This window comes from Oratosquilla oratoria, unplaced genomic scaffold (genome assembly GCF_046742065.1).
Source record: "Oratosquilla oratoria isolate Oo_2021 unplaced genomic scaffold, ASM4674206v1 SCAFFOLD106, whole genome shotgun sequence".
In the NCBI taxonomy this organism is placed as follows: domain Eukaryota; kingdom Metazoa; phylum Arthropoda; class Malacostraca; order Stomatopoda; family Squillidae; genus Oratosquilla; species Oratosquilla oratoria.
In genome coordinates, this window is record NW_027467463.1 from 334,014 (window position 1) to 353,450 (window position 19,437).

The 19,437-nt window shown below is 44.3% G+C and overlaps 1 protein-coding gene across 20 annotated transcripts in view; it reads left to right on the top strand.

The window, feature by feature from the left end:
* LOC143022508 (uncharacterized) overlaps nucleotides 1-19,437 on the top strand; it is a 167,139-nt gene that overhangs the window by 13,725 nt on the left and 133,977 nt on the right. For 12 of the 20 annotated variants that reach the window (XR_012966071.1, XR_012966072.1, XM_076180742.1 and 9 more), the window contains 2 exons: nucleotides 5,509-5,596; nucleotides 14,437-14,521. The exons of 1 other annotated variant lie outside the window; for it this stretch is intronic. The gene's annotated coding sequence lies outside the window, so the exon portion shown is untranslated. Of the gene's footprint in view, nucleotides 1-5,508; nucleotides 5,597-11,752; nucleotides 11,849-14,436; nucleotides 14,522-19,437 lie in introns of all 20 variants that reach the window. 7 more of the 20 variants (XM_076180736.1, XM_076180737.1, XR_012966074.1 and 4 more) reach the window with 4 other exon arrangements.

Consider the following 19,437-nt stretch of genomic DNA (forward strand, 5'->3'; position numbering starts at 1 on the left):
CCCTGACACAGACAGAGGGCTTGATATACAGACTCAATTTGACACATTGACTATCATGAACAACACACATAATCATACACATATCCCACACCAAGCCCTCTACACTCCCTCCTCTCCTGATATCACCTTCTGCTCCCCCTGCCTAACCCCAACAACATCATGGAGAGTGGTCAGAAGCCTTTGTTCTGACCACCTTCCAATCATCATCACCACCAAAACAAGATGCACCCCAGTTGGCCACAGACACACATACACCAATTACAAGAGAGCTAACTGGGAAGCTTTTACTAAAGAGACAGAACAACATTTTGAAACACTTAACAGTACACCAGTCACAAACATTAACAATGCTGTGCACACTTTTAATACAAACATACAAAATGCAGACAAGAGATACATCCCTAGAGGCAACAGAAAATCGCACAACACCAACTTCACACCAGAAATCCAAGACCTCATCAGACAACGTGACACACTTAAACACGATACCCCCACACCTATCCCTCAAAACATAGCAGACCAAATACAAACACTAAACACTGTGATTGCTAATAAAATACACGAACAAAAAACACAAAATTGGCAAAACTTTATCCATGCACTTGATCACAAAACAAACACCAGCAAATTGTACAAAACACTCAACAGCATTACACTATCCAACAGTAACACTACACGCTGTCTTGCAGCAATAATCACAACAACAGATAATCTACCCTCAAACAGACAACAAGCAAACGCACTCGTACGTCATTTTGCACAGACAAGCCATCTCACTTCTCACACTGACGACCGACGCACCATTCGACGTAAGAAAGACTTCCCCACAGACTCAGACTATACACCCTTCATAGACAGTCAGACAAAACTCATAATACATAATCTCAAGCACTCATCTGCCTGTGGCCCTGTTAACATAAGCAACATCCACCTAAAACACATTGGACCATAAGGTATACATGCACTCACAAACATTGCAAACTACAGCTATTCACACAACACTATACCTGACATCTGGAAGCACGGTAAAATAATCACCATTCCAAAACCGAACAAAGACCCAACAATCCCAACTTCGCACCACCCAATCACACTTCTCTGCACCCCCTCTAAAGTCATTGAACGCCTAATACTTAAACTTGTCACACCACATATTCCCCTTGCTGACTCACAACACGGTTTTAGGCCACTACACTCCACAAACACTCTTCTGATAAACCTCACACAAAGAATTTTAGATGGCATCAATTCAGATAGGCCCCACCACAGAACACTTCTCATAACATTAGACATTAGTAAAGCTTTTGATGCTATCCCCCGCCACAACCTAACAAATAAAATATATAACACAGACATGCACAATAACACCAAAAGATGGCTGGCCAATTATCTGGCAGGTAGGAATGCTTACGTGTCATATAATGGCCAATCATCGCACATCAGAAACATTAAGAATGGAGTACCACAGGGCTCAGTTCTATCCCCCACACTATTTAATCTATACATGCATGACTTACCCACACCAGACAACTCAGAAATACAAATCTCTTCCTACGCAGACGACATAACAATCACATGCACACATCGTAACACAGACAAAGCTGCAGAAATAATCCAGCCATACCTTGATACACTCAACACATGGTTCATCACAAACAGACTCAAAATAGCTCCAACCAAATCTACAGCAACACTTCTCACCAACTGGACAATAGAACACAAATACATACCTCAACTCTACATCAACAACACTCTAATACCACACACAAACACACTGAAGATTCTTGGTGTAACATATGATACATCCATGTCTTTCAAACAACACATCACAAACAAAAAAAACAAATGCACACCTAGACTTAACGCACTTAAGTCAATCACTGGAACGACATTTGGACAAAACAAAGAAACTAATATAACAATATACAAACAATGCATACGCTCAGTGTTGAATTATGCAAGTCCTGCATGGGCTCCTAATCTCAGTGAGACACACCACAACACCCTTCAAATCATACAAAACAAAGCCCTAAAAACAATTACAGGTTGCACAAATACAACACCAACAGACCATTTACACCATGAAACAAAAGTCCTCAAAGTCAAGGTCCACCTCGACATGAAAGGCACACAAACACTTGCCGCAGCCACCACAAACACATCACACCCACTACACTACATAGCAGAACACCCACACACACCAAGAAACATTAAAACAACACCCAAAGACCTTTATTACGCACAAATACTCTCTTCTCTTCCTCCACAACCACCAAATACCAGCCTCCGGAATTATATTCATAATCATATCACTCACCGCTCCATTAACACACTGAAAGACAACACACTACTGCATGCCAGACCCCCTGATATCCACCCTTCTGAATCCTCTCTCCCACAAAAGGACAGAGTCCACTTGGCCAGACTGCGGTGCGGCCACCACCCAGCACTTCTAAGCTACCAGAAGAGGCTGGATGACCGCATTGTGAACAGCTGCCCAGGGTGTAACACTTCACCCCATACCATACAACACATAATGGAAGACTGCATTATACACAATCATGCACGCAAACAACACAACATACACTCAATAAAGGATTTGTGGGAAAACCCAGTTTCGGCTGTAGCATTCCTTGGGGAGACGGGACTGCTCGGACAGACAGTCTAGGGAACGACAACAACAGGCTGTATGGGAAAGTGATGGGGGAGGGGGGGGGCATCACTGAAAACTTTGCCTAGGGGTGGCACTTAGGCATGTAAGGGTTCTGCATACACCAAAGGCTCCCCCCCCCCTTACATGGGAGGTAGCCAGAAAATGAAGGCATAGAAATCACTCCCACCCATTCCATCCCCTACATACTCCACTCCCCTCTACCCTCTTCCCTCCCTCTTATTTTGGCACCTCCTGGATGACGGGTCATCCCTGCATCTTGCCCACTGCCCTGGGTCAGAAGCGGTGTCGCAAGACACAACACATCCACAGCAAGGCCGCTTTATTAAATCTGTAAACCCCTCTCATCTCCTCATGCAGAAAATACTGGGAGAAATCCCTCCAGGCTGCGTCAATTTATTTTTCATAATTCCTCACCCCCCCATCCCCCACCACACTCCCCCTGGTGCATCACAGCATCATCTATACAACCATTCTTCATTCACCCCTATCTGTCCTCTCCTGTCTTTCTTCAATAGATGTTACCCTTTCTCAATGCCCCTTTTACCCCATCCATCCATCTCCTCCTAAGTCAACCCTTTGTTTACTCCTTCCACCTCTGTCTTCCACACCTTTTACTAGTCTTTCTTCAATCATGCTTTTCATGTTTCCCAACCATCTCAATACTTTCATCAACCCTATCTCCCAATTCCCTTTCCACCCATGTTCTCCTTGCCTCATTTCTCTATCTAGCTTAGTAACCCCTATCATACTTAACGGGCATTTCATCTCGCATTCAAACTCCTCTTCCTCTTATGTTCCAAGTTTGTCCCATACAGTGCTGTTGGCACAGTCAATCATGCACTCCTCTTAGCATCCATTCCCAAATGTCTATTTCTCGTTACACTTTTTAATCCCCCCAAGGCATTTACTCGCTACTTTCAATCTACATTATACCTCCACGTCTCGCTTTCCCACCACATTCGCACTGAAGTATCTAAAACTATCCACTTCCAGTCTTACTCGGTACTCTCTCCCAGTCTGCTGCCACTCCTTGTACATATCATCACCTTACATTTATCCACATTTTTCTTGCACTTCTTTCGCACACCTTCCCAAACTGTCACTAACTTCCTCAATACCTCCAGATCTTGGTACAAGCAGTCATTGGCAAACAACTGGTTTATCTCCCACTTTTCTCAATTTTCTTTAACCATCTCCAATCCCTGACCCACGACCCTTGCTCTCGCACCACCCCATCCATGTATAAATTGAAGAGCCAGGGCAACATAACACATCCCTGATGAAGTCCCACCTTTACCTCAAACCACTCAGTTTCTAATCCTAACACAAGCTCTACTATTGTAAAAACTCTGGACTGCTCTTTCCTGCTTTTTCCTGCTCTAGCTTTCCTCCTATTCCATATATCTGCAATACATCCCACAGTGCCTTCCTGTCTACCCTTTCATAAGCCTTTTCCAAATCCATAAAAGCCCATAATACATCCTTACCTTTTCCTATAGCTTTCTCACATATCTTACCACAAAAATCTGATCTACGCAACCTCCTACCTGTCCTAAACACACTGTTCCTCAACAGTTACTACCTATGTTCCTCTACTAATCCACTTGATCAAGACCCTCCCATAAGCCTTCCCATATATACCAAGGCTTTTTCCCCCTTCCAAGGGAGGTAGCCAAAAAGGGAAAGGCATAAAAACACTCCCACCCATTTCATCCCTAAATACACTCCACACCCCTCCCACCCTCCCTCTCATCTGAGCACCTCCTGGATGACGGGTCATCCCTGCACCCTGCCCACCGCCCTGGGTCAGAAGCAGTGTCGCAAGACACAGCACATCCACAGCAAGGCTGCTTCATTTAATCGGCGACCCCCCCTCTCCGTCCCCCCTTGCATATAAGGAGAGGACGGGGAGAAATCCCTTCAGGCTGCGTCAAAATTTACTCACACATAGTACCCCACCCCCACCCCCTGCCCATTCCTCCTCATGCAATCACAACATCATCCTAAGCCTTCCCAACTACTTAAAAAGCTGATCCCCCTGAAAATATTACTCACACTTTTCACCTTGTAAAGTGGAACTATACAGGCACTCCTCCAGTCCTCCAGCACACTACCCTCTCCTAAACATTAACCTCACCAGCCCATCCATCACTACTTCCTTTTTTCAGACATTCTGCATGGCATCAATCCTGCCTTACCTGCTCTCATCTTAACTGCCTTCACTTTGTCTTCCCGTATTTCTCCTCCATTTCCCTCGCTCATCATGGTCATTTTCTTGGCGCTTCCCACTACAACTACCTTTCCCTATCTATCCTCCATCACATTTAGCAACTCCCTAAAATACTCTGCCCACCTTCCTCTTGCTGCCTTCTCTTCCATTATCATCTCTACATCTACACCTTTTACATTTTCTCTACTTAATTTGCCTTTCTTCAATTTCATTCCCAAACATTTTTTATTACTTAAAAGATTTTATCATACTCTTATCCCATTTCACATCAGCCTCCTTTATCTTGTTTTACTTTTTACTTTGTACCTCTCGTATGATTCACTTGTCCTAATTTATTACTGTAGTTATATTATTGTGGTGAGCTATGGGTTTCACATCCTGGAAAAGTAGTGTGCCAGGCTTTGCACATTTGCCAAAGTGATCCCTGACTTAGGGTTTGCCCGGGAATCTTTATCATAGAAATTACATAGGACTAAGAATGACTGGTCATTGATTGCAAGAATTGTATGAAAAGATTCCTAGCTTGCATTGCATGGATTAGATTTAAGTTGCATGATGCTCTTTATAAGTAAATGTAAATAACCACAAATTGCATTTATTGCAGGTAAGGAGAGTGCCTCGATCTTCTGAACAAGTGGATGTTACCAGTGTGCATTTACAGAAGATTGAGAGGAGGCTGTAGTAGTTCACGGGTAAAGTGCATTTACAGTTATGTCCACCTTGAATATAACTTTACAGTTGTATACATATTAAGTTTCTTTCAACTTGTTACATTATGGAACAGCATGGTCAGTACTTATTTTAGCTCTATACTTCTCTACACAAAGTAGTGAATTGCATTAACTGTTATCATATGGCAATATTGTATGGTTGAATCTGCCAATTTGAGATGCAAGTGTCTTGGCGGTTGGACTCGCAGGTCATTCAAGCCAATTTGGCAGGTCACATAACAGTAGGTTCTGTTGAAGGCTTGCCACTACTATCAGGATCTGATGTATACTTTTGTGCTTGCATACACTCGTGCATTAGCTACTCTACATCTTTCTTGCAACAAGATAAACAAACATGGATTTGAGCAGTTTCATCATAGGAAAATACTGTAAAATTTACTTAATCATAAGAACATGGAGAAGTAGATATATTCGTTCACCTAGGCAAGATGCAATCTTGTGAAAGGGTGGTTTGCCTGCAAAGGTTGTGATAGGGGAGAGGAGTAGAGGGAAGTTGTGGTGGTAAAGTCTTTCTATAGTAGGGGTAGTACCAACTGATGATGGAATGTTTTATGTTAAGGCCATGAGGAACTCTTGATATCTTTGTGCATCACTCATAAGATCATGCAACTTGAGTGCTTTGATTTTATTATTACTCCTGTCCAATGATATGAAAAGGTCCAGTGAAATTAGGGTAGAGCTTTGAGGTGGGGGTTTGGTAGTATGTAAACAATGTCTCGAAGTTCTAAAGTACAATTTCTCACTAAATGGTTGTACAGATGCACCATATCATTGAGTGATTTTTTTCAAGACTTTAAATTTGCTACTTTGACCTTGACATAATCCTTGAAATTGTAGATGGAAATTAATTCTGAAACCAGGTCATGTAGTCTTTTTGTCAGAGCCAAAGAGGACAAATTGAGGTGATTCAGATTTACCTAGTTGTATTATACGGGAAGGGAGCTATGCTCATGGTGACCCGTCTTTGTATCTCTCAGCATCAAGTTTTTTCTTAATCTTGTAGTGTTTGCACACTTTGTCTAATTTGTTCCAAGTATCTATTGTGTGGGAAGCTTTTTCTCTCTCTTGTTTCTCTATTGTCCCATTCAATAAATCTAAGATTTCCATTCCCTTCATAATTCTATAGGTAGTAAGTCTCCTCTTTCCCTTTGTTCCAGAGTTGGTAATTCTAATTTGGAAAGTCATTGTTCATATGTCATTTTGGAAAGAGTCGGTGCCAGTTTTGTTGTTGCTCTTTATATTTTCTTTTTGGTACTGGGTGTCTAGTGTTGCTGTGTACTCAAGTTTTGGTCTTGTTAGTGTAGTTAAAAAAAAAATGATTTCCTCGTCCAAATATCCAAATGCCACTTTTATTGACCTCGATAAATTATAGGTTTCTCCGACTATTTTATTAATATACTTATCCGATGTCATGTCTTTGATCATCACTCTAAGATCTTTTTTGGAGTTTACTTTTTTGACCCTCGCCAATTTTATAATCTCTCGATATTCTGTTTTTACTTTTTCCAAATTCCATTATACTACATTTCTTGATATTGAATTTCACTTCCCAGAGTCCATTTCCAGATCTTGTCCAAGTCTTGTTGTAACGAGTTGCAATCTTCCCAGTTTTTACTTTCTCTAGTATTTTTGCATCATCTGCAAAGAAATTCATACAACACTCTACTCCTTCGTCCATGTCATTTATGTGTATAGCAAACATGATCGGGCCAGTACTGATACCTGTGGGACAGCACTTATCATTTCCTCCCAATTTGAGAAATTCCCTAATTGCTATTCTCATTTTCCTCCCAATCAAGAAGTCTTTCATCCATTCCAATAATTTTCCTCTGATGCCACCTATTGATTCTATCTTATTAGTTTGTGTGGTACCTTATCAAATGCCTTTTGTAGGTCCAGAAAGGCACAGTCTGCCCAACCAGCTCTCTTGTATTATGTCTATTAATCTTGTAGATTAAGTTTGTTGTACATGATCTTCCTTGTCTGAATCCAAATTGATTTGGATTCAGTATAGTTTTTTTCTTCCAAATGTTTAACCCATCAATTTCTGACTACCTTTTTGCAAATTTTTGCTGCTGTGCTCGTCAAGGATACTGGTCTGTAATTTGATGGGTCTTCCTTGTTTCCTCCCTTATAAATTGGTACAATGTTTGCCTTTTTCCAGTCCTGTGGCACTTTTATTTCTTTAAGTGAGAATTTAATTGTATTGTATATTTTGTCTGTTAATTCTGAAATGCATTCTTTCAGTATCCAATTTGCAATTCCTTCTGGACCATGTGATTTTCTGATGTCGAGGGTTTTGATTTGGTTGCTGATTTCCTTATGCTACAATTATTTTTTTCATTGATGGGAATCTCTCTATTTCCTCAGTTAGGCGAGTTGTCCGTTGTGAATACCGATTTGAAATGGTTGTTCATAATTTCAGCTATTTCCAGTTCTCCTGTATATTTATGTTTACCATGGTGCAGCTTTTCTATTTCTTGTTTGTTCTTCAGTTTGCCATTTACGTACCTGTAAAATAGTTTGGGTTCTTCCTTGCATTTTTTATAGTTTCTCTTCATCTCTGCGTATTTTTAAATACTTTTTTCTTAGTTTGATGTACATTTGCCATTTGCTTGCCTTGTCACTTTTCCATTTCTAACGAGCTTTCTCTTTTATCCTTAGCCTCGCTACACCTTTGGTTGTACCAGCTTTTTATGTATGTTCTTAAAAAAATTTGTTGTACGTACTTATTTACTCCCTCATTGTAAATTTCTTTTAGTATATTCCATTTCTCTTCCATCCCTGTTTCTTCATTTAGGAATTTTTCCCAGTTCGCATTTTGAAAGAATTTTTGGTTTCTCAAAATTTTTGTTGTATATTAGTCTTCCTATTCTATGTTTATCATTTCTACTCTGATCCATTTGCTCTTTCAACTCAAATTCTATTAGTACATGGTCACTCTTTCCTATCGGAGTTTTGTAATAGATTTTATTGATAATTTCAGGCTCTGTCATAAGTATTAAATCCAGCCTTGATGGTTCTTCACTACCTCTGTATCTGGTATTTTCCCTTATCCACTGAGTCATTCTGTATTCAATGGTCATGTAGAGCAGGACGTTGCCCCAGAGTTCCTCTCCACCCTTCACTGTAATTTCCTCCCAACATATTTCTTTTGAATTAGTCACCCATAATTACTGTATTTCCTGTCCTTCAGTATATTAGTTAATTCATATTTTGTATCTTCCCCTCCCGTTGCTTTCGCCCTGCCCTGCCCTGCCTCCCCTCCCCTCCCCTTCCGCTTGCCACGCCCTCGCCCGGCCTCCCCCTCCCCTTGCTCTCGCCATGCCTTCTCCCCTCCCCACATGCCCTCCCCCCCCCCCTCCTCCCCCCCCTTGCTCTCGCAATGCCCCCCCTCCCCTGCTCTCGCCCCTCCCCCTCCCCTCCCCTCTCGCAATGCCCTCCCCTCCTCCCTCTCCCCCTCCCCTCCCCTCCCCCCCCCTCCCTGCTCTCGCAATGCCCCCCTCCCCCCTCCCCTTGCTCTCTTGCCCTCCCCTTCCCTCCCCCTCCCTCTCCCCCTCCTCCCCTCCCTCCCCCCCTCTTCTCTCGCTCTCGCATGCCCCTCCCTCCTCGCCCTCGCAATGCCCTCCCCCCCTCCGCTTGCTCTCGCAATGCCCTCCCCTCCCCCCTCACCGCCCTCCCCTCCCCTCCCCTCCCCGCTCTCGCAATGCCCTCGCAGCCCTCCCCCCCCCCCCTCCCCTCCCTCCCCTCCCTGCCCTGCCCCTCCCCTCCCCTCCCCCCCCTCCTGCTCTCGCAATCCCCTTCCCCTCCCCTCCTGCCCCTCCCCTTGCCCTGCCCTCTCCCCCTCCCCTGCTCTCGCCCTGCCCTCCCCTGCCCTGCCCCCTCCCTCGCACTGCCCTCCCCTCCCTTGCTCTCGCACTGCCCTCCTCCCCTTGCCCCCCCCTCCCCTCCCCTCCCTTGCCCCCTCCCCATGCCCCTCCCTTGCCCTCCCCTCCCCTTCCCTTGCTCTCGCCTTGCCCTGCCCTTGCTCTCGCCCTCCCCTCCCCCTTGCTCCCTCCCCTCCCCCCCCTCCCCTTGCTCTCGCCTGCCCTCCCCCTCCCCCTCCCTCCCTTGCTCTCCCCCCCTGCCCTCCCCCTCCCTCCCCTTGCTCCCTTGCCCTGCCCCTCCCTCCCCCCCTCCCTTGCTCCCCTGCCCTCCCCCCTCCCCTCCCCCTCCCTTGCTCTCCCTGCCCTGCCTGCCCCCCCTCCCCTTGCTCTCCTGCCCTGCCCTCCCCCTCCCTTGCTCTCGCCCTGCCCTCCCCTCCCTTGCTCTCGCCCTGCCCTCCCCCCCTCCCCTGCCCTTGCTCTCGCCCTCCCGCCCCTGCCCTGCCCTGCCCTCCCCTCCCCTGCCCTTGCTCTCGCCCTGCCTGCTCTCCCTCCCTCCCCTCCCCTTGCTCTCGCCCTGCCCCTCCCCTCCCCTTGCTCTCGCCCCCCTGCCCTCCCCCTCCCCTGCCCACCCTTGCTCTCGCCCTGCCCTGCCCTCTCCCCTCCCCCTTGCTCTCGCCCTGCCCGCCCCCCTCCCTCCCTCCCCTCCCCGTGCTCTCGCCCTGCCCTCCCCTCCCCTCCCCTTGCTCTCGCCCTGCCTTGCCCTCCCCTCCCCATTGCTCTCGCCCTGCCTCCCTCCCTCCCCTCCCCTGATCTCGCCTACCCCTGCCTCCTCCCCTCCCTTGCTCTCGCCTGCCCTGCCCTCCCCTCCCCTCCTTCTCGCCCTTGCCCTCCCCTCCTCCCTTGCTCTCGCCCTCCCCTCCCCTCCCTTCCCCTTGCTCTCCCCTCCCCTCCACTCCCCCTCCCCTGCCCTTGTCTCGTCCCCTCCTCCCCTCCCCTCCCTCCCCTCCCCCTCCCCTCCCCTTGCTATCGTCCTGCCTTCGCCTTCCCTCCCCTTGCTCTCGTCCTGCCCTCCCCTCCCTCCCTTGCTCTCGTCCTGCCTGCCCTCCCCTCCCCTCCCCCTTGCTCTCGCCCTGCCCTCCCCTCCCCTTGCTCTCGCCCTGCCCTCCCCTCCACTCCACTCCCCTTTTGTGCCCTCATCTCCCCTTGCTCGTGCCCTCCCCTCCCCTCCCCTTGCTCTCGTGTCCCCTACTCCCCTGCTCTCGTCCTGCCCTCCCCTTCCCCTTGCTCTGTCCCCTCCCCTCCCTTGCTCTCGTCCCTCTCCCCCTTCCCCTTGCTCTTGCCCTGCTCCCTCCCCCCCCCCCGCCCTCCCCTCCCCTTGCTCGTGCCCTGCCCTCCCCATGCTCTCGGCCCTCCCCCTCCTCCCCTCCCCTCCCCTCCCTTTGCTCGTGCCCTCCCCTCCCCTTGCTCGTGCCCTCCCCTCCCCTCCCCTCCCCTCCCCTTGCTCGTGCCCTGCCCTCCCCTCGCTCGTGCCCTGCCCTCCCCTCGCTCGTGCCCTGCCCTCCCCTTGCTCGTGCCCTGCCCTCCCCTCCCTCGTGCCCTGCCCTCCCCTCCCTCGTGCCCTGCCCTCCCCTCCCTCGTGCCCTGCCCTCCCCTCCCTCGTGCCCTGCCCTCCCCTCCCCTCCCCTCCCCTTGCCAGTGAGAAGGTATAAATGAAAAAAAAAACGACAAAATGGTCTCCTAATGTTACATAAAGGTTTTTTCCTCTCCCTCTCTCTGTCCTCTCTCCCCCCTCTGTCCTCCGACCGGTAAGGGGATCCGTGGAGACCATAATCCAATAAATATTTTCTACCATACTCCAAATTCTCGGCATTACACGGCGAGCTATCAAGGTGTGACAGTTTTTGATCATATCAACATTATTTCCTACGTTGTTAATGATGGTTACAATCGAAAGATGGTTCTGGGTTCACGTGGCGACGCTTTAATTGTGGACGCCGGATATGAGCTTGGTGGACGCTACAGGTGCACATGTGCCTTGCGGCCTCAACACTCCCAAAATTGGCCAAGTTTTTTATACTAAATTTATAGTCTTGTATGGTCTCCTGAACTTCACCTGCTAGGGCTTGTTTTTTAAGTTGCGCATTTTTGTGAATGAGCCTAAATTCGAAATGAGGATCGCTAAAAATGCGCACCTACGAAAAATCGAAGTTCAAATTTTGCTTGTCTTAGTGACGATGTTTACCACAAACAGAAGCCGAACATGGTATTCATCGAGCAAGCAAACCTCGTTCCAGGGCAACTGCATAAAAAGGCGGAAACTGTTTTCTCCCACTTGTTAAGGAGACGGGTAGGTCTTTCGATATTCACATGTTAATGAAAAACTTCTGATTAATATCATGGTTCAATTACAACAGTATGAAAAAAGTAATTGCTTAGCAGTCACAGAGAAAATTTAGGAGTATTTGCTCGCCTGTAGTAATATGTATATATGTATTTATATGTGTGTGTGTGTATTTTATATACTGTATATATATATATATATATATATATATATATATATATGATGTAAGCGGAGTAGGAAACACAGGAATCTTAGTCTTCAGTTTATTCCTGACTTGTTTCGCAGGTATGCTTTTTCAAAGGAACGGGTTTACAAATGGGCTGTGAGCATTTTATACATGGGGTGGACCTCACTACCTCCCTGTGTTACCATAGTTGGTGACAACTGTGAACATTACAGATTCATTGTAATAATGATAAAGTTTAACAATTAAATATGATGACGACACTAATAACAAAGAAAATATTAATAGTAATTGTAACAACCCCTCTCATCTCCTCATGCAGAAAATACTGGGAGAAATCCCTCCAGGCTGCGCCAATTTATTTTTCATAATTCCTCACCCCCCATCCCCCACCACACTCCCCCTGGTGCATCACAGCATCATCTATACAACCATTCTTCATTCACCCCTATCTGTCCTCTCCTGTCTTTCTTCAATAGATGTTACCCTTTCTCAATGCCCCTTTTACCCCATCCATCCATCTCCTCCTAAGTCAACCCTTTGTTTACTCCTTCCACCTCTGTCTTCCACACCTTTTACTAGTCTTTCTTCACTCATGCTTTTCATGTTTCCAAACCATCTCAATACTTTCATCAACCTTATCTCCCAATACCCTTTCCACCCCTGTTCTCCTTGCCTCATTTCTCTATCTAGCTTAGTAACCCCTATCATACTTAACGGGCATTTCATCTCGCATTCAAACTCCTCTTCCTCTTATGTTCAAAGTTTGTCCCATACAGTGCTGTTAGCACAGTCAATCATGCACTCCTCTTAGCATCCATTCCCAAATGTCTATCTCTCGTTACACTTTTTAATCCCCCCAAGGCATTTACTTGCTACTTTCAATCGACATTATACCTCCACGTCTCGCTTTCCCACCACATTCACACTGAAGTATCTAGAACTATCCACTTCCAGTCTTACTCGGTACTCTCTCCCAGTCTGCTGCCACTCCTTGTACATATCATCACCTTACTTTTATCCACATTTTTCTTGCACTTCTTCCGCACACCTTCCCAAACTGTCACTAACTTCCTCAATACCTCCAGATCTTGGTACAAGCAGTTGTTGGCGAACAACTGGTTTATCTCCCACTTTTCTCAATTTTCTTTAACCATCTCCAATCCCTGACCCACGACCCTTGCTCTCGCACCACCCCATCCATGTATAAATTGAAGAGCCAGGGCAACATAACACATCCCTGATGAAGTCCTACCTTTACCTCAAACAACTCGGTTTCTAATCCTAACACAAGCTCTACTATTGTAAAAACTCTGGACTGCTCTTTCCTGCTCTAGCTTTCCTCCTATTCCATGTATCTGCAATACATCCCACAGTGCCTTCCTGTCTACCCTTTCATAAGCCTTTTCCAAATCCATAAAAGCCCATAATACATCCTTACCTTTTCCTATAGCTTTCTCACATATCTTACCACAAAAATCTGATCTACGCAACCTCCTACCTGTCCTTAACACACTGTTCCTCACCAGTTACTCCCGTTCCTCTACTAATCCACTTGATCAAGACCCTCCCATAAGCCTTGCCAACTACTTAAAAAGCTGATCCCTCTGAAACTATTACTCACACTTTTCACCTTGTAAAGTGGAACTATACAGGCACTCCTCCAGTCCTCCAGCACACTACCCTCTCCTAAACATTAACCTCACCAGCCAGTCCATCACTGTACTTCCTTTTTTCAGACATTCTGCATGGCATCAATCCAACCCAGGTGCCTTACCTGCTCTCATCTTAACTGCCTTCACTTCATCTTTCCTTATTTCTCCATTTCCCTTGCTCATCATGGTCATTTTCTTAGCGCTTCCCACTACAACTACCTTTCCCTATCTATCCTCCTTCACATTTAGCAGCCCCCTGAAATACTCTGCCCACCTTCCTCTTGCTGCCTTCTCTTCCATTATCATCTCTACATCTACACCTTTTACTTTTTCTCTACTTAATTTGCCTTTCTTCAGTTTCATTCCCAAACATTTTTTATTACTTAAAAGATTTTATCATACTCTTATCCCATTTCACATCAGCCTCCTTTATCTTGTTTTATTTTTTACTTTGTACCTCTCATGTGATTCCCTTGCACTAATTTATTACTGTAGTTATATTATTGTGGTGAGCTATGGGTTTCACATCCTGGAAAAGTAGTGTGCCAGGCTTTGCACATTTGCCAAAGTGATCCCTGACCTAGGCTTTGCCCGGGAATCTTTATCATAGAAATTACATAGGACTAAGAATGACTGGTCATTGATTGCAAGAATTGTATGAAGATTCCTAGCTTGCATTGCATGGATTCGGTAGATTTAACAGTTGCATGATGCTCTTTGTAAGTAAATGTAAATAACAATTGCATTTATTGCAGGTAAGGAGAGTGCCTCGATCTTCTGAACGAGTGGAGGTTACCAGTGTGCATTTACAGAGGATTGAGAGGAGGCTGTAGTTCACAAGTAAAGTGCATTTACAGTTATGACCACCTTGAATTGGTTTATGCTATGTAAAGTTTTGACTTTTGTGGTGCATTTATTATGCCTTTATAAATGAAAGGTATTATTTTTTCTGGAAATTTCTCCCAAAAATGCAAACCCTAAAGGTACATCAGTATTAACTGGTTACAATTGGAATTTAGTTAATGTAGACAAGTGTTTGGATCTACATTAGTTGGAGGTGGAGAAAAACTGTGGGTTCTTCTCTTTATTCTGTTGCCTCAGTCACTGGTGCTTTCCACCAAAGCCAGTGATGGTGTGTGGCAGTTGCCAACAGTATAATTACTTTACAGTTGTATACATATTAACCCATTTAAGCCGAAAAAAAATGAAAGTAAGAATTTGATGTTGCCGCTTTGATATATGCATAATGTGAACCTAAACTGCAAACATATGATGAAAATTACTCCATATGTACAATGGTTCTCATTTTATTGACGAAAATGTGTTGTTGCGCAAACGCAATGAGCAGCGTTTCGACTGCAGTACATGTTGCGTAAGAAGAATTTTAAGAATTATGTATAAAACTCACTTTTGATACATAATTAGAATTTCCTGACTAAAAAGGAAGCCTTGAATTTCTTTATTATAAACTAAAGGAAACCAAAGAATACAGCCCTTAGAGATAATACAGCTCTCGAAGTGGAGAAATGAGGTGCATGTGATAATAAAAAAGAAAAATCATGATAAAGAAATAGTACAACCTATCTTAGATATATTTTCACAGGATTCTCCTGGCCTACATGGTATGGTACTGCACTGAACACTTTTGATGCAGGTATACTTTACATTTCTGGCATATGAATACAGTCTGACTGTTACACAACCTGCAACGACAGCGTTTTGGAGGATCCGATTTCACGATGTGATGCCCAACATTATCATAGCGCATTTGTGCCGATACACCTGCAACACTGAGAACTGGTCGTGATCTTCCTGGATTATTTGGCTTTTTGCCGTGATTCTGTATCCATTCAGTAGCAGCAGCACGTATGAATGATAACATATCCTCTTTGTAACCTCCTTCTCTTGCAAAAATCCAGGCATTGTTTACATACATACATACATATACCAAGGCTTTTTCCCCCTTCCAAGGGAGGTAGCCAAAAAGGGAAAGGCATAAAAACACTCCCACCCATTTCATCCCTAAATACACTCCACACCCCTCCCGCCCTTCCTCTCATCTGAGCACCTCCTGGATGACGGGTCATCCCTGCACCCTGCCCACCGCCCTGGGTCAGAAGCAGTGTCGCAAGACACAGTACATCCACAGCAAGTCCGCTTCATTTAATCGGCGATCCCCCCTCTCCGTCCCCCTTTGCATATAAGGCGAGGACGGGGAGAAATCCCTTTGGGCTGCGTCAAAATTTACTCACACATACTACCCCCCCACCCCCACCCCCCACCCCCGCCCATTCCTCCTCATGCAGTCACAACATCATCCATATACAACCATTCTCCACTCACCTCTGTCTTCCGTCCTCTCCCTTCCTTCCTCAACAGACATTCCCCTCTTCCCCAAAGCCCCCTTCACCCCATCCATCCACCTCATCCTAGGACGTCCCCTCATGTTCACTCCCTCCACATCTGCCTTCCATACCTCTTTTACTAGTCTTTCTTCATTCATTCTTTCCATGTGTCCAAACCATCCAAATATTCTTTCATCAACCCTATCTCCCAAATCCTTTTTCACCCCTGTTCTCCTCCTCACCTCCTCATTTCTCACTCTATCCAGCCTAGTAACCTCCACCATACTTCTCAGACACCTCATCTCAAACACATTGTTTACACATACTGTAAACAAGTATGTGACAATTGGAAAGTACCACTTTTTCCCACAAATTGAAGGCCTGTACTGAGCAATATTTTGATCTACCCTATCAACACCACCCATTTTCCGATTATACTGATGGATGGCATTTGGCATCAAAACATTCATACGTTTCTTCTGAGAAGCAACATAGCGTTCAGCCTTCACTAGTGGTGATACTCCATACTCAGATGATGCAATTGTTACAATGCCATTATCTTGCCAGCGTGCTGCAATTATCCCTGATTCAGCATCACAAAAATGTTCTTCAGTTCCCCTAGGTAATTTCATAAACTTTGCAGGATTTGTAAATGGGCATTTTTCGATTCGGTTTTTTCTTAGTGTGCCAGTAGCATCATGACCCATGCTCTTGATTTTTTCTACAAGTTTGAGGGATGTAAAGAAGTTATCAAAGTAAAGGGATAACTTCTTTGTTGGATAACGTTTTTCTATCACATCCAAAACATCAAGTACAACTTTTCCACCAAGTCCATAAGATGCATTAGCCTTATCCTTTGCACCATCTTTGCCTTGGTAAACAGATATATAAAAATATAGCCATTTGGATCAGCTGCAACCCATGCTTTATAACCCCATCGTACAGGTTTTCCCCTGATGAACTGTTTTGTGGGATACCGACCAAAATAAGGTATCATTGACTCATCAATGGATATATTTATTGGCCCAAATACTTCCCCGTACTTGAGAAAGTTGCCATTCAGGATTTTCATGAGGGGAGAAACTTTGCCATACTTGTCATTTTTGGGAAGCTTTGTGTTGTCTGCAGCATGAAAATATTTCATGATCTCATCAAAGCGATCGCTGCGCATGGAGTCAGCAATAAGCTCATTATACACGTCTGGTTGTCTCTGCCAATACAGTCTGCGACGTGGAACGCAACAGTAGCCTGACACTAACAAAATTCCTATGAAGGTTTTCATTTCATCACTTGTCAGCGTAAATGAATGTTTACCATTCTGTACTGCATAGCTTACAGTTTGTTTCACAAGGTGATCAATAGCTAATACATCCAAAAAAAGCTCAAGGGTCTCACTAGGCTTATGTGGAATGTCAGCAATTGATGGTTTATATGGGTAACATGGAACATTTGTCTTTTCTGGGAGATCCTGTGCTTTCCATTTTCTGAGTTTTATGATTTTCTTTTTCTGGGATGCTTGTCTTTCAGCATTTTCATCTACATCATCTTGCGACACTGTGGAATCTAACACTGCAAAAGCAGTTAGCTGTGTTCTGGGAAGATTAGAGATATCCATGCTTTCTTCTTCGCCAGAATCTTCATCTGTCACAGCACCATCATTTGCAGGCATAATGTAAACGTCATGTGTTTCAGTTTGTTTTACCATTCCATTGGATTCATCTTCATCACTAATTTCACTCTCGTCAGACATAGTAGGTCTCTCTAGCTCGTCTAAGATCTCGTTCAAATTCATTTTTCTGAAAAAATAATAATAATGGAATTTATATATCGTAAAATGTTTGTAGACGATATGTATGCTTTCAACAAACAAGTTAGGCTACACAGATGTATTCATTCACTGCAATTATATGCACAAAAAAAAAATATGCGTTACAAAATAACTACTTCAATGAAGAGGCCGGTGCCGATAGTTGCGTTAGCGCAACTTTTTCTTTATAAAGTTTTTACACAACTGCCATCAGTATACTATCAAAGAAAATATGGTTCAAAAGTGTTGTCATGAAAAGAAACATAGAAGATTCTTATGAAATAGATATGAACAAATCCCCGATGATAGTTTTCCTTACTCACCTCCTTTTTGATGAAGACATTGTATTTCAGAAAATGGAGCTTCTTTCACTTGCTTTTCCCCTCAAATAATGAGACGTGTGACATCATATGAACCTTCCACTGGGAGTTCTGGGTGTCTACTGGTATCGGAAGCAGCTACAGGATACAACATGCCGTTCTATCGGTGTAGCTCGACATCATGTTGTAGCTTGTTTCATGTTGCGTTGACGCAACGAGCGGCGTAAATGGGTTAAGTTTTTCAAATCATTACATTATAGAACAGCATGGTCAATACTTATTTTAGCTCTATACATTTCTACACAAAGTAGTGAATTGCATTAACTGTTATATGGCAATATTGTATGGTTGAATCTGCCAGTTTGAGATGCAAGTGTCTTGGCGGTTGGACTCGCAGGTCAAGGCAATTTGGCAGGTCACATAACAGTAGGTTCTGTTGAAGGCTTGCCACTACTACCAGGATCTGATGTAAAGTAGCTAATGCATGAGTGTATGCAAGCACAAAAGTATATATCTTTCTTGCAACAAGATAAATAAACATGGATTTGAGCAGTTTCATCATAGGAAAATACTGTAAAATTTACTTAATCATAAGAACATGGAGAAGTAGATGTATTCATTCACCTGGGCAAGATGCAATCTTGTGAAAGGGTGGTTCGCCTGCAAAGGTTGTGATAGGGGAGAGGAGTAGAGGGAAGTTGTTTTGGTAAAGTCTTAGTAGGGGTAGTACCAACTCATGATGGAACGTTTTATGTTAAGGCCATGAGGAACTCTTGATATCTGCATCACTCATAAGATCATGCAACTTAGTGCTTTGATTTTATTATTACTCCTGTCCAATGATATGAATCCAGTGAAATTAGAGTAGAGCTTTGAGGTGGGGGTGTGGTAGTGTGTAAACAACGTCTGAAAGTTCTAAAGTACAATTTCTCACTAAATGGTTGTGCAGATGCACCATATCCTTGGTGAGAGTGAATATTTTTTTTTTTTTTTTTTTTTTTTATATATATATATATATATATAAGACTTTAAATTTGCTACTTTGACCTTGACATAATCCTTGAAATTGTAGATGGAAGTTAATTCTGAAACCAGGTCATGTAGTCTTTTTGTCAGAGCCAAAGAGGACAAATTGAGGTGACTCGGATTTACCTAGTTGTATTATACGGGAAGGGAGCTATGCTTCTGGTGCCGTCTTTGTATCTCTTGGCATAGTTTTTTCTTAATCTTGTAGTGTTTGCACACTGTCTAATTTGTTCCAAGTACCTATCACTGTGTGGGAAG